Source organism: Salarias fasciatus, chromosome 22 (genome assembly GCF_902148845.1).
Source record: "Salarias fasciatus chromosome 22, fSalaFa1.1, whole genome shotgun sequence".
NCBI classification, from domain to species: domain Eukaryota; kingdom Metazoa; phylum Chordata; class Actinopteri; order Blenniiformes; family Blenniidae; genus Salarias; species Salarias fasciatus.
Window position 1 is genome coordinate 21,988,261 of NC_043765.1, and position 13,926 is coordinate 22,002,186.

At 46.1% G+C, this 13,926-nt stretch overlaps 1 protein-coding gene across 7 annotated transcripts in view; it reads left to right on the top strand.

Moving 5' to 3' along the window:
• rbms3 (RNA binding motif, single stranded interacting protein) overlaps window positions 1-13,926 on the top strand; it is a 298,844-nt gene that overhangs the window by 242,646 nt on the left and 42,272 nt on the right. The window lies entirely within an intron of this gene.

A 13,926-nucleotide genomic window follows, 5' to 3' on the forward strand; every position in this document is an offset into this window, starting at 1 on the left:
GGACATGGTCCATGCAGTGAAATTTACTGGAACGGTGTCTGAGTCGCCACGGGTGGTGTCTCTCTGCAGTACCTGTACGCTACGTGTGTGTATATGTGTGTGTGTGTTTGTATATATATAAGAGCTGCGTCTGCCAGCTGTTAATGCTGAAAGACGATATGGAAAGCCTCTTGTTCCAGTGACTTCATGTCTCTCACACACACACACACACACACACACACACACACACACACACACACACACACACACACAGTGTCTCCGTCTTTCATTCCTCACCTGGCAGCACATCCCGTCACAGTTAATATCTCTCTCTTAATTCCCATATAGATGATTTGCAGCAGCTCGCAGACATGAATGCACACTTTTTTGCCAATCCAAAAACATAGACCCAGGCAGTGGAAAGAATATTTTCTCATAGGCTCGGTTTTTGTTTTTTTTTTCTTTCCCCCACCCGTCCTTTGTTCTTTCTCGGTCTTCCTCTCATACATCCACACACACACCCACAAATACACACGCATCAATAGTCCATTAGGAGTGTGTTGCTTTCATTACCTCCAGCTTGGCCCTGAGACAGCCTTCAGAGCGGAGCACAGCGGAGCGGAGCTGGCCGGGATCGCGCTATATAGAGAGAGAAGTGTGGTAATTGCCAGCTCTGTGTTCTCTCTATCCTGTGCGTCAGGTGGAAAGTATGAATCTGTGGCGTCTGGGGACCACCCCTGCTGCGCCGCGCCGCGTCTCGCTACAACTGCCGGTCCCCCCACCGGGCACAAGTAATGGGGGGAAAACAGTGAGCTTATCGGCCTCGGAGAGTCCAACAACTGCCACTCTAACGATACACGCCGTCATGGGAATATAAAAAAACAAGCTGAGAAAAACAGCGGAGAAGCACCTAAAGATGTGCCCTTCTTACAAATCTCACTCTTCATGTCTTGCTTGCTACCCAGCGGTGAACGCTGTTACTGGAGTGGCGCTTCTCTTTTGAAGAGAGCGTTTTGTTTGTCTTGTCTCATTTGCCGGGAGGAACAACAAAGGGCCGGATAGCATCACATCCGAGAGATCCTGAAACACTCAACTCCCACATATGTTTGTAACATGATCATGTGTTACATCCATGAAGAAGTTGCTGAATTAAAGAAAAGAAGCGTGAAACGGCTGCTAGTTGAATATCCTCTGGACACTGAAAGGGCATAACCCTTAAAGTCACTGGATTTATTAGTTACAGGAATCAACACTTTTAAAGAGTTTTTTTTTTTGTTTTAGAAGTCAATTACTGACAGTGTATCAGAGCATTAAACGAAAAGCCTAAGCTGACATGGCTTGTATCTGAGAGAGCTTTTCTGTAGTTTTTAAATTGACTGTGTGGTTTTGAGAATCCACTGGTTTAATTCTCCCTCCCGCCTGTTGAATGACACATGCCAGGAAAATGTAATCACTTTCCTGTCATTTACAGAGAACGGTGCCGCGCTTTCATTTACTTTGAAAAGAATTACAAGGTGACTTATCAATCTTGCATTTGCGCGGCAGCCCGTTCGGGAACAGCTTCTGATCCACCGACTGCATGCGGCCTCAGATCCACATGAGCAGCAAAGATGCATCATGTTCGGATAGCTGGAGGTGAACTTGTAACCAGTCGCTGGAGTTGGCCATGTATCATGCAAATTTTATGTAAATACCTCCCATACAGCCTACTGCAGCAGCGGAAGGAAGAGAAACTGTGAAAAGATGGATTTGGAGAAATCTAAACAAGCCTTAGTAAATAAAATGTCACAGATATGTTTAAAAATTAATCAAAAACAATGCCCTTCCGTTTGGTCCTACTCGAGCCATTCATCAAAGAAAATGTATTATACCACGAAAGGCATCATTGCTTAAAGGCAAAATAAACAACAATGACTTATTTTCCCTTTGCTGCTGTTAATCATACCTGAGCTATAGACTGTATAATGGTATTCGTCAATACGTGGCCTTTACCGGCCCCCAACATTTGTAGAGGTGTTGACTTAATGGCCTGTTTTTGCTGCTGCAGTCTTTCACGCGGCGGCGGCGATGCTGCTGTGATAATACCGGCGGAAGGTTTTCCCATTCAGCGGGCCCCATCCTGATCCTCTTACACATCGACACGCAGATTTATGAATTACCTTGAGCTAGTCATATCTCTCTTTTAGCCCGAGACGTAATCTTGCCACAGATGCATCCAGATCAATTTTTCAGGATGTCTTATTTGCAGAGCGAGCAGCGGCGGGCCCGGCGCAGCGGGGGAGCGGAGGGAGGGAGGGAGGGAGGGGCGGGCGAGGGGGGGGGGGGGATACAGTCAGGGTGTATCCAATTTCAGGCAGCAAAGCAAATGGCCTTGGAGATCAAGGATTATACAGCAGGTTTCTAAGTCGAGCTAATATTGATTCGCCGTGCCCCTGGTGAACTCCAGGTTGTACCTTCTCCGTGTAAGCTTTTAAATGCTGCCGTCTTAATGTCCCCCCCCCCCCCCCCCCCCCCCCCCTCGTCTGGATGGTCCCTGATCTATAAGGCCGCAGCAGCTGACCCCTATAAATATGGCCTTTTGTTTTCCTCAGATAGGACCGTGCGCTCCGAGGGCCAGTAACTCAGAGGAGCTGATTTTCTGATTGTATATGGTTTTTCAGTTTACAGCTGCTGTTTGCACCTGATGCTCCTGAATATGTTAAAACCAGTGATTTAAAAATGAAAGAAAGGAAGGAAAAAAAAAGACTATTGTAAGCAGTTTTGCTGTCAGTGTTTCGGGGATTTTGGCACCATACTGTTTTCACTTTAATGCAAACTGGCAGATAAGTAGCTGGCAGAGCAGTATTTCACATCGCAAGGTGCATACATTAAGAAGACAACGCGTCTCTATTTTGACTCATTTTAACTATGACGCGACTGTCTCTGATTACCGCGCTTGAGAATGATTGCCAGATATTCCTTCTCTGGTGGCAGTAAATTTGCCTCGTTGGATCGTCTCCACGATGCAGCTGGTGCTGATAAATGCCCGACCACCTATATGCAGACTTTTTTTTTTTTTTTTTTTTTTTTCTCCCCTCGAAGCTTTACATTTGAAATTCATATCCTCGGCTGTGCTGTGCGGCGAAAGCATTAATCATCGAGTTTTCATCACTTCTAATGCATTTTGATGTGCTGTCCCACACTGAGCAGTACTGTTGGCACCCCTCTGCGACTTCACAGTCTTCATCTCTTTCACCACTCTGAGGCACAGAATTAAAAGTTTGCTATCCCGCCATTTAGCCATCTGCTCCACAACTTCTGCTTCCCTCCTCTGTTTTCTCTCTCTCTGTCGCACGTCCTCTCACACTCTCTCCGTCTCTCTTTCACACACACACACACACACACACACACACACACTGCATTGTGAACCGGTGAATGCCGTACAGCCACATATTTGAAGTTTGGTAATTGCTTTTTTGGAGATGCAAAGAGAAAGAAAAGCACATTACTTCAAAGTGTGATTATTGAACAATACGCCGGCCCCCTTCTCCTTGAATGGGAGGAAGAAAGACAGGCAAGAGGGTTGAGTTGGGTGGTGGGATCTGGTTAAGTTGTCCAATAGGCCCATTATGAGGTAAAATCAACAGCGGGGATTGTTAGATGTGTGCTGGCGAGGGGAAACCGTGTCCAAATCCCCTCAGTTCTTACAGCCTTTATAAACAGGAGTGGATTAGCCGGCGGCCCCCTGCTGGGGGAGTGAATGGATGAGAATGGGAAGTATGAGGGAGGCCGCTCCTCTCCAGCATTATCTAAATAACAGGCCAGGGAATTCAATAAGTACTGGCCTCATCAGACCTCATCAGCTCCCCCAATTAGGCAGCACATCATGGCGGCTGGCGGACGGGTTGCTGCCGGTGACAGATGAGAGCCCGCATGGCGATGCGCGCCTCCCTTTGCAGCCGTGCTGTGCTGCCTGACGTTCCCGGCATCGCTCAGGCAGAGGCATTTCCACTTGCGTGAGGAGTGTTTGGGACGGGCGGGGGCGATCCGGGATGGGAGAACAGTAAGCACCGATGAACGTTATCAGTTTGCCATCAGTATTTGCTTTGTTTCCCACTGCTAATTTACAGCCCGTACTGATTGCCGGGGCCCTTTTTGCACTGTGCGTCTGTCCTTGATGCCGCGTCGATGAGTCCCCGATAGCCGGCCTAAACTTCAAGTAAGGACTTCCCTTCACCACGCCGCTGTTTGTGAATCCCAGCGATATCGATGTTGTGCATCAATATCTCTCCCCTCCCACATTACCTCCCCGTGTTTCCCCAAGGGTCAGGACATGTGAAGAAAAAACACCGCTCTCCCACATCGATTGGGGCCCATTAACGCAAACCGAGAAAAACAAAGCCTTTCATCACGTCTGAGATGTTTAGGCAAGGACTTATTCAAAGTTGTTCTACACAGGTCAACCTTTCTCCGCGGTTATCACTCGGATATTGACGTGTCGGAGGGGGCGGAGGGTGGGGGGGGGGGGGGGGGGACGCCGCCGAAGCTGTTTATTTCTCTCTAAAAAGGAACGTGTGTCAAACTAGCTTCAGGTTTTGTTGTTTTTATCTGTGAAAACTGAGAGAAAAACAGACACACTGAGTGACATTTGTGACCGCTAAGGTAGTTTTTGATTCTTTTAAAGTGCATTCAACTGGTAGGTTGAAACAAATTTTGATAAATAAGCCCCACAGGGACAAGAGAGAGTGTCATTTTCATCTTTCTTCGCTCCACGGCAGTGAACTCCTGAGTTCAGTTAGTTTTTGTCGAAACACTGTGCTTATTTGTATCGGACATTATTGGACATTTTCAATGAAAACGGATTACAAACAAACAAATATAACATTAAATGTCATAACTGTCTTTGTTCTATTGGACATTGAGCCTGAATTTTGACACTTTTGCTAAATTCCGAGCTGAAGAGGTGCTTCAAGACGTGCAAAGTGGTTGTATACGGAAACTTTCAGGGGCTAGTATGCATGGTGCTGCAGACCTGGAGTCTCAGACAAGCACAGACTGCGAGCTCGTTTGTTGATGAATAAAACCTTGAAAGGAGCCGAGTCCTTGATTTATCTGACCTGTTGAAGAAATCCAAACACAAACCAGATGGTAGCTATCAGGCGAACTTCTTGTGCTTTTGTCTCAACACTGTGAAATCTAAACACAGCACTTGGTTTATGATGACGCTTTGTAATATTTAGTGGAAACTGCAGCTTTACTGCTACTCTACACATCTTGCGGGACAGATCAAGCTTACTGATCAAAGAGCAGCCAGTATTTCTTGCCAAGGTCTTGGCTGATTCTCCGAAAATTGGCATTGTTATTACAAATTAAATTTTATATTTACAAAGCAATGATGGCTTTTAAGGTAAACAGGTGGATAAACCCTGAATTACACAAAACATGACTCCATTAATCATTGATGATTTTCAGGAGTATTTACTCATGTTAAACAGCACATGGTGCACTTTCCTGGGAGAGCTGTGGATAGATTCTCTTAGCACGAAGAAGATGCCACTTTGTTGTCAGCATTTTTCTTTGGAGAGACAGAGGAAAAATTAGTGTCAACGCTGCTCGAGAACAAAGAGAATGCCTAAGAAATTAATGAAATGTGAGCCATGGGAGCGTCTCAGACACTGTTTGAAGTTCAGACATCCACGGGTCTTTCAGACATCGCACAAATGATGGAGATAAGTTTGGACCTAACAAGGGCTTTATATTTCCATCAAACTTGTTTTTTTTTTAAGATCACAAAGGTGATTTCTGCCGCTGACTTCATCTTCAGGGTTTAGTACCTCATTGAGAACACCTAAAGAGATTCCAGATACAGAAATTTGGTCCATTTAGTGTAATAATATACTGCTGATCAATACATCTCGGTGTTGAGCCCCATCATTAACAAGAGAACGTTTACGCATCTGTTCTGTGCAAGTGTGAAATCCATAATAAGCCAATCATCAGTGAGTTTTTCTAACATCCATCACTTTTACAACATACAGGGAAAACAGGAGGTGTATCCATCTGTTATCCATACCTCTTTCTCCAGTTTAGGGTTGCACGGTGAAGCTGATCCCAGCTAACTGGTCCATTACAGCCGAAACAGAGACACTCACATTGACACGTACGAGAAATTTAGAGCCACTAATTAACCTCAAATGCACGCTTTCAGACTGTGGGAGAACAAAAGTGTTGGAGAATTCCCACACAATATAGAATCGAACCGGAGACGTCCGCTGTGAGGGGAGAGTGCTTACCACTACTCCACCATGCAGAGAAATAGAAGCTGAAAAGACCAGATGGAACACGAGGCACATCCAAGAGGAAAAGCTATTTACATTGCCGAAATGGGAGAGGATTATCTGTTGACAGTTGATACTTTTTGCTCATTACTTTCAGTAATGACTCTTAAATCCTCTCGGTTGATAACAAGAAACCAAAAGCATTGATAACTTTCCAAAGATAGCTGAAGAAAACACCGCAGAAGAGAGGATATCGATGAGCCTAATAGATTTTTGTGAAGGGGAATTGCAGAAAATAGTGCAGGCCTTCCTGTGTCGGTGTGTGTATATCTTGCGTGTGTGTGTGTGTGTGTGTGTGTGTGTGTGTGTGTGTGAGAGAGGCTGCTCTTTTGAAAGAGCAGAGAGAGCTGCACCTGCAGCTTCTATCAAACAGTGGAAAGCTCCTTTCAGCGCTGCTTTAATTACAGTCGGTGCGGCTGTGCTCAGCTCAGACAAGCCGGTCTCCATGCAGCCAACCAAATCCTCTCACACGTAGCCGCCACCTCCGCCGCCGCCACCGCCGCCTTCCTCTGCCACAGACTCGCCTGATCCCTAATCAGCCGCGGTGCCACTCCTCATCGATCCCCAATCAGTTACAGTAAAGGGAACGCTATGGAATAGCCCCCCTCGCCGCCCCATCCCCCCTTATTAGTCGGGTGCCCTGCTTTCATTGATCATAAATCAACGTCACTGGTAGCATTGATCGTCAATCACCCCCGGTGACACCATCGATCCGCCCGGTCCCTCAGCTATAGTCCTGCCCTCAGCCCTGGGCCCGTATCGCAGCCCGGCTGCGGAGTATTGATCCTCCCTCAGATACAGTATTGAGGGTCTTTATTGATAATTCATTTATTGTGCTGTAATTTCATTTTCTTTCCTGTCCATGCCGTTGTTACTGGAAGCCCCTTCGGTGGAAACCTAGTTAACAGGCACGCTGCCTTTTGTGTGATTCGCCATGCCGCTCTAACGGATGTGGCGCCCCTGTTTTCCGCTCCTCCTGCTTGAATGTCATTATCAATTTACCAAAAAAAAAAAAAAAAAAAAAACAACTTTGGCCTAAAGGTTAAACGTATAAGACTGCTTCAATAAGATAATCTAAAGTTTGACTGTCCGGACCACCTGGCAAATCCTCTTTATTTAGCAAAACAGCAAACAATCGCGCTTGCTTGTGGGTTTCATACCGGGGTAATGGTGGGTGACTGTTTATAATGCACCGCGAGTGTGAAACAGTGCAACTCCCTGAATGTCAAGCAGGGCGGTAGTGGAAAAATACCTCGCTCAGCAAAAAAAAAACCCCAGCTTGATACATAAACCCAAATAATTTTTGCCGTAACGGTGCGAGGGAGCCGTGTCGAGCTGAGTGAGGGGCTAATATGCATTCAGGCTTTAGTACCTCGTGTAAATAACTGAGCCTTCACCAGAAACTTCATATCCACTCCCTGCAGAACAAGAAAGTACATTGTAACTTTAAAAGTGTACCGTCAGAGCATAAAGGTGATTTAATCAGATGCCACAGACACCGAGATATATTTGCCGCGGCTGCGGTGGACGGGCAGTTGTGTTGAATTACAAAGCGCCCATCTGTATGATTCATCTCTATAGATGGGAGGTTTCACGGGTCACTGGAGGCGTTGGCAGTGTTATAATACTCCGCTAACAGGGACAGAACAGGCTTCAGTGTCTGCCCACACAGGCAGTGACACAGACAGTGGAAGCACAAGTCAACCCCCACAGGCAGAGTCCAGCGACGGCTGCCTCCAGCGTGACTCCCTCCGCCACAGCCGACCGACGACCACTCAGCCACTTCTTATTGTTATATTTTCATCCAGTTTAATACTCTAACATGTTGGTGCACGTTTGCAGTCTTACCAGATTAATCGAAATAGAATTCATGCTGAATTTTTGGACAAAAAAACAAAGCATGGGAGCTGTGTATTGATCAGAATGTAGCGCTGTGTTACTGTGCTTTTCTGACTCAGAATATTGGATTGATTATGCGAGCAAGAAAACTCGCATTTTCAAAATCTGATGTTTAGGAAAAGGCCACTGCAGTTTCGGCCACTTTCCTTGCATTTTGGCATTTAGTTTACGCTATGACGGTGCTCAGAGTCACCGAAAACACAACTTCTTGAAAACAACTCCCAAGGTGGAACTTTCTGAAAATACTGAAAATGTTCACTGGCAAAACTAAGCTTTTCTGAAACACTGCTACTTCCCACCCACACCACGGCCTTAGTAAATAGGTCTTCTGCGCATGAGAGCATGTGAGTAGATGGACAATCACAACCATGGCAGCTTCCAGAGTTGCATGACTCCCAGAGCGCCCTGGGACTTCAGCACCAACTAGTGGCTGGCATACTATGATGTGAAACTATAACACAAAAACTGTGCATTGTCACTTGAAACATGGTCATAAAAATGAGTTTTAAAGAACATCTGTGAGGGGCAGTGCTTTCAGTCTTTGCCCACTATAGCTGTCACTGTTCATATTTGTTGTCTGTCTTTTATTCCAGAGAAGAAGCTGGTCAGAAAGGCTCGTTCAGCCATCCTGCTGCTTCATTTATAAGCAGTCAATGGCTGAATTTGGAAATACTGAACCATAGATACACTTTATGATTTTTTTTCTTTATAATCTTTCCAGCAAACAGTAAAACATGTCAACTAAATAAGAATCCAAGAGCCTCCAACCATCTTCTGTAATGTTTTATGCAGTGCAGGAGAGTCCTGGAGCTGATCCCAGATGGTTAAACAGAAAGACAGGGTACAGAAATACACTTCCATCCATACCTACAAGCAATTTAAACTCACCAATTAACCTCTAAGGCATGTTTTGTTAATTTTGGGAGACTGAATACCTGTCGAAAACTCCACCATTCACAGTTTGATTATACAGCAATATATGAGTGTATAGATAGATAGATATGCTATAATCAAAATATTTTTGCTGTTGAGCGTGTTCAAATGTATCAAATAATAATAATAAATGTAATGATAAAAACAGAGCCTCTCTCTGAAACAGTAGCCTGTTATAGAGAAGTGTTATTTTTACCAAAAGGTCCCCTTGTGATTTCCGCCTCTGGCCTGCAGCGTTTACCAGCCTAACTTGGAAAAATGTGATTAAACCAAGGGAAATCCCTGACATCGAGGTCAAGAAAATATATTTTTTAGTGATTAGTATTAAATCAGTTAATAATTTGCGGCATTTTTTTTTTCTTTCCAACTCAAGTTTTCTGCTTGGACATTTAATTCTGTCCCTGTAGCCGCCGACAGGATTTCCAATCTGTGCTTCTCATAACCATAACTCCGGGACTGTTTATGTTATCATAAAATTCTTAAACCACAAGTCAGCACAGAAATAAAGTTTTGTGTCCAAATGCTTGCTGTATGGGGGACGTCTGCAGTACAACCTTCCACTCAGTCAAGATACAAGAGTGAGTCACTCATTTGTGACAATATCTTCTAAGTACTGTCAAACACACAGTAATATTGAGGAACTGCCAGATACTGAACGTTTTCCTGGAAAAATAGGCGGAATCACTCACTCAGCGCACATTCTGACTGCTCCACAGCCGTGGAATCAGAGCGGTGTGCAGCCATTTGAATCAATGTTAAGCGTCCTCTATATCTTAAAGACCGAACTCCATCTGGCTGCTGAGATTCATCTGTGACATATTGCCTCGCGTCGCCCGGTTCACATTGCGGTGTTTTCTTAGCGGGGATCTTATTTCAAATGCACTCTGCAAATAGTGTTTTCAGTCTCATGCCATACTCTCACAATTCTGAGCCGACCGCATCGCGGCCACTTGCGCTGTAATTGCCACCCAGGCCAGCTGTGTAAAGCGTCCAGCGATGCTAAGAGAGAGAGAGAGAGAGAGAGAGAGAGAGAGAGAGAGAGAGAGAGAGAGAGAGAGGGAGGGATGTTGGCAGAGTGCAGCAGCATGTGTGGCTTTAGCATGAGAAACATCTGCCACTTTAACACTGTGACTGACTGTGGTAAAGACTGTCTGCTTGGATAAAACTTATTTCACTGTATGGACGCAGCGTGATGGACGATTCATTACAGTAATGCTAACACGCACTCTTCTGTTCGCTCTCTTGTTTTTTTTTTTGGTATTTATTTACTCACCATGGCAACCTTGACATCGGGAATGGCAAGTGGAATTAGCTGATTAGGCTAAAATGAAGTTCCCATTTAACGGGTACCTCAGAACTCGTCTCTCAGGAGCTAACTACCAGCTGGAAGCCCGGCGCCTGCTTGGCGCCACACCGCACTCGCTGCTCTCAAAATTTAACATAAGAGCAGATTAATTCGGCTCGGTACTCGAAGGCACACAATTCCATTCCACCCATGCTTTCATCTGCTCCGATAATTACGCCTCCCTGTTTTGAGCAGAATATTGTTTACTAATCTGTTAGATCATGGCGCATTGATTTTTTTTTTTTTTTTTCTTGCGTGTTCCTGGAAAGCAGCATTTTAAAAAGAATTCCCCTTTCCTGATAAGATGGTCTCGATCAATTGCTGTCTACAGTGTTAAAGGCTAACAGAGTGCCAGACACACTCTCCCATCCATCAGTTTTGTTTGTCTGAATTTGGTCTGGGATCAGTGCACAGCGGTGTATGAACAAAGATAGATAGATAGATAGATAGATAGATATTGGGAGAGAAGCAGACAGGATATAACTGCGACAGAGAGAAATGCGATGGAGGGAGATGGACAGAGAGAGTGAGAGATGGATTAGCATGTCACAGAGTCCCTACATAACATTACTCTTGTTAAGTGTGCAATAGCTCATCGATCAGGCTTCTACCGCCCGCATCCAGGGCTCTTCCTCCATTTTCCTTCCCATAATCCATAATATCATCTCAGGCCTGATCCGCCCGGCGCGCTGCAGAGGCCCTCTGTGGAAAAGTCTGGGCAGGCGCTGATCAATAGCCGCAGAGCACGTGTAGCAGATGCAGAGTGAGAAGCAGGACATTGTTGACATCCTTCTCCCTGCGCTCATCTCACTCGGATAGATGAGCTACACAGTATGGATCGGGAGCGCGGTGTCGGGGAGCCGGACTCTGCCTGTCACTTCTATCCTCGGCGAATCTCTCTTCCCTCCGTCGCTTTCTGTCACCGTCTCCTTTTTTTTATTTTTTTATTTTTTTTTGTCTGTCTATGACACCGTGTCCGTCGTTCCATCTCGGCCTCTCTTTGTGCGGCTCGCCGCCGCGCTCCCTCTTAGCGCCCGCTCCATATATCGGGCCGTGTCGTTGGGCTGCGTGTGCCGTCCCTGTCAGCAAAACGTCTGGCAGGCCGTCTTCATTTCCATGCTGAAGGATGCGAGGCCAGCGTGGCAGTTGTGAGCAGTATCGACTGAGATCCGTCAAAAATCCCCCTGTGGGGAAGCCGCCGCTGATGCCCGCTTTCCTGGTTGGCAGCGGTCCTGACTGTGTGTGTTTGCTTCTGAAAATGGTGACATATAAGCAGCCCTGTTGTAATTTTCCTCCAAAAACCCTCTCAGTTTGCCAATCTATCTGTCATGTTTTTTATTTTACATCTTTATTTAGACAATATCGTCCCCTGCGTTCTTTCCCTCATTTATCTTTATCTCCGTGAGTGTGTATGCGTTTCTCTCTTCCCTCCCACTCTTCTCCTCTCTCTTTCCCATAAGACACTGCCTCCTCAGTCTGGGCAGGCGGGTCAAGCTGGCTGAAGGGAATCGGACAGTTGTTGATCCAATTAGAGATCCCCTCGAGCAGCGTCAGTGCGCTGCAGAATTCCAATAAAATGCTGTCGACTTTCTTCCTCTTCCCATGCGCTACTCAAACGCGCGTCCTTGCAGCGGCGCGCAGGAAGTCGTCAGAGACGATCATGGGAAGTACAAGCCAAGAACCTGTAGGAGCTTCTCAAGCCGAAGCTGTCATTGAGAAGTCAGAAACTTCCTCGCACAGACTGACATCTTTTGGTACAAGTGGCTGAACAGTTCCTTCTGTTTTCTCTGCGGAGTGCCTCAGTGCTTTGGACGCAGTGAGAGCCGGGCCGGCCCAGTGTGACTCCAGACTTTTGTGAGAGACTGACTGTCTGTCTTGATGGTGAAAAGCTGGCTGTTTCACTGAGCAAAACCTTTTCACCCGGCGCCTCTGAAGCTCTGACGACACACTCGCGCATTGATTTCACCCATTCAGGCCAAACAGATGTACAGTCCAATTCAGAGCGGCGAATGAATGGACGACACTCCGAAAGTGATGTTTTATGATACATGGGCCGATTTGCATTCATGGACCAGGCTGTTATTCATTCGGGTTTTTGCAAGACCATCCGGAGCACGCTGGCTCTTTTTTTGTCCGCAGGATACCACAGAGAAAGCGTCCCGCGCTTGCCAGCAGACGAAGAGCTGAGCTGGACCAGATGCCAGCACGTAGGAGACAACTGGAACAGCGATAATTACTCACACCGCGCTAATAAGTAAAACTTGCAACAAGCTCTGATCTAAAATGCTATTGTAATTGCACTGTTTTGTGCCGAAGTACATCTGCATGCACTTATCGGTGCATTGTACTGGAGGGTAATGTGTCTATTGATGAGCAGAGAGCCATGACTATCTGTTCACAGCCAAAAGCACAGCGAGAAGTGAGATTGAGCTGAGGCTGTGATCAAATGAGGCTTGCAGCGCTGGCTCTCTCTCGCGCCTTTCATTTTCTATGTGTATAAGTGTGCACCGCTGCGATGGTTAGTGCACACATGCCTCTGGGCATGGCTGCGGTCACCTCTTGCTAACGTGTTTACCAGTTCCTACGGCAACCCACATAAAAAAACAATTAGAGGTTCCCATGGAGCACCTTGTTAGCGGCAGTCGTTGACCTCTGACCAAAAGTATCTTGTGTCTTTTTCCCATCATTAAATGGCTGTTTTTTTCTTTCTTTTTTTTTTTTTTTTTTTTTTTTGAGTATCCCTTTACAGCTCCTCTCGTGGAGCCAGTGTATAATGTGTTGCACTTGGATCCCGTGACCTAAAGACGCAGCGTCAGCAGGCTTGGGTGTGCAGCCAGTGGCCTAGTTTGTTCTGGGCGGTGCCAGTGATGACGGTGTGTGGTGAAACGTCTGAGACTTTTTTTTTTTTTTTTTTCCTAAAGCTGGCAGTCGTTTGCGCTGCGTGTTCTCGGGCTACAGTGGGGTGAGTTTGTTCACAGGCTGGGTGGGGTGGCGTTAGGCTGTTGATCTTGGGCTCGAGTCTAAAACAAATTGGCGAGTTCGCTGTGGGAACCGGGGATTTAGTCACAGGGGGAACGTCGGCGTGCTCCGTGTCAGATTCCCCAAATTTCTCCAATAGCTAATTATCTCCCAGAGTGCCAGAGGAGAGGTTTGGAAGAGCGCTTCTTGTTTTTCTTCTGGAGCGTCTCTCTCACTTTTCCTTCCCAGCAACGTTCTCTTGGGCTGACTCTGAAAAGTTTGGTCCCATAGTAGACCCTAAAGGCACATAAACACACTCACTTTTTTTGGGTTTCTTTTAAAATTTATTTGCATATGTTTGGCCCCGTAGTATCCCTTTAGCCACATAAACAAACACGCACAGCGTGGTAAACTCCACAACTGTTTCCTCGTTTGCCCCGCAGACACCCGCCGTAACTAGGAAATAATTATCATCAGCATCCGGCAGCAGTCGCA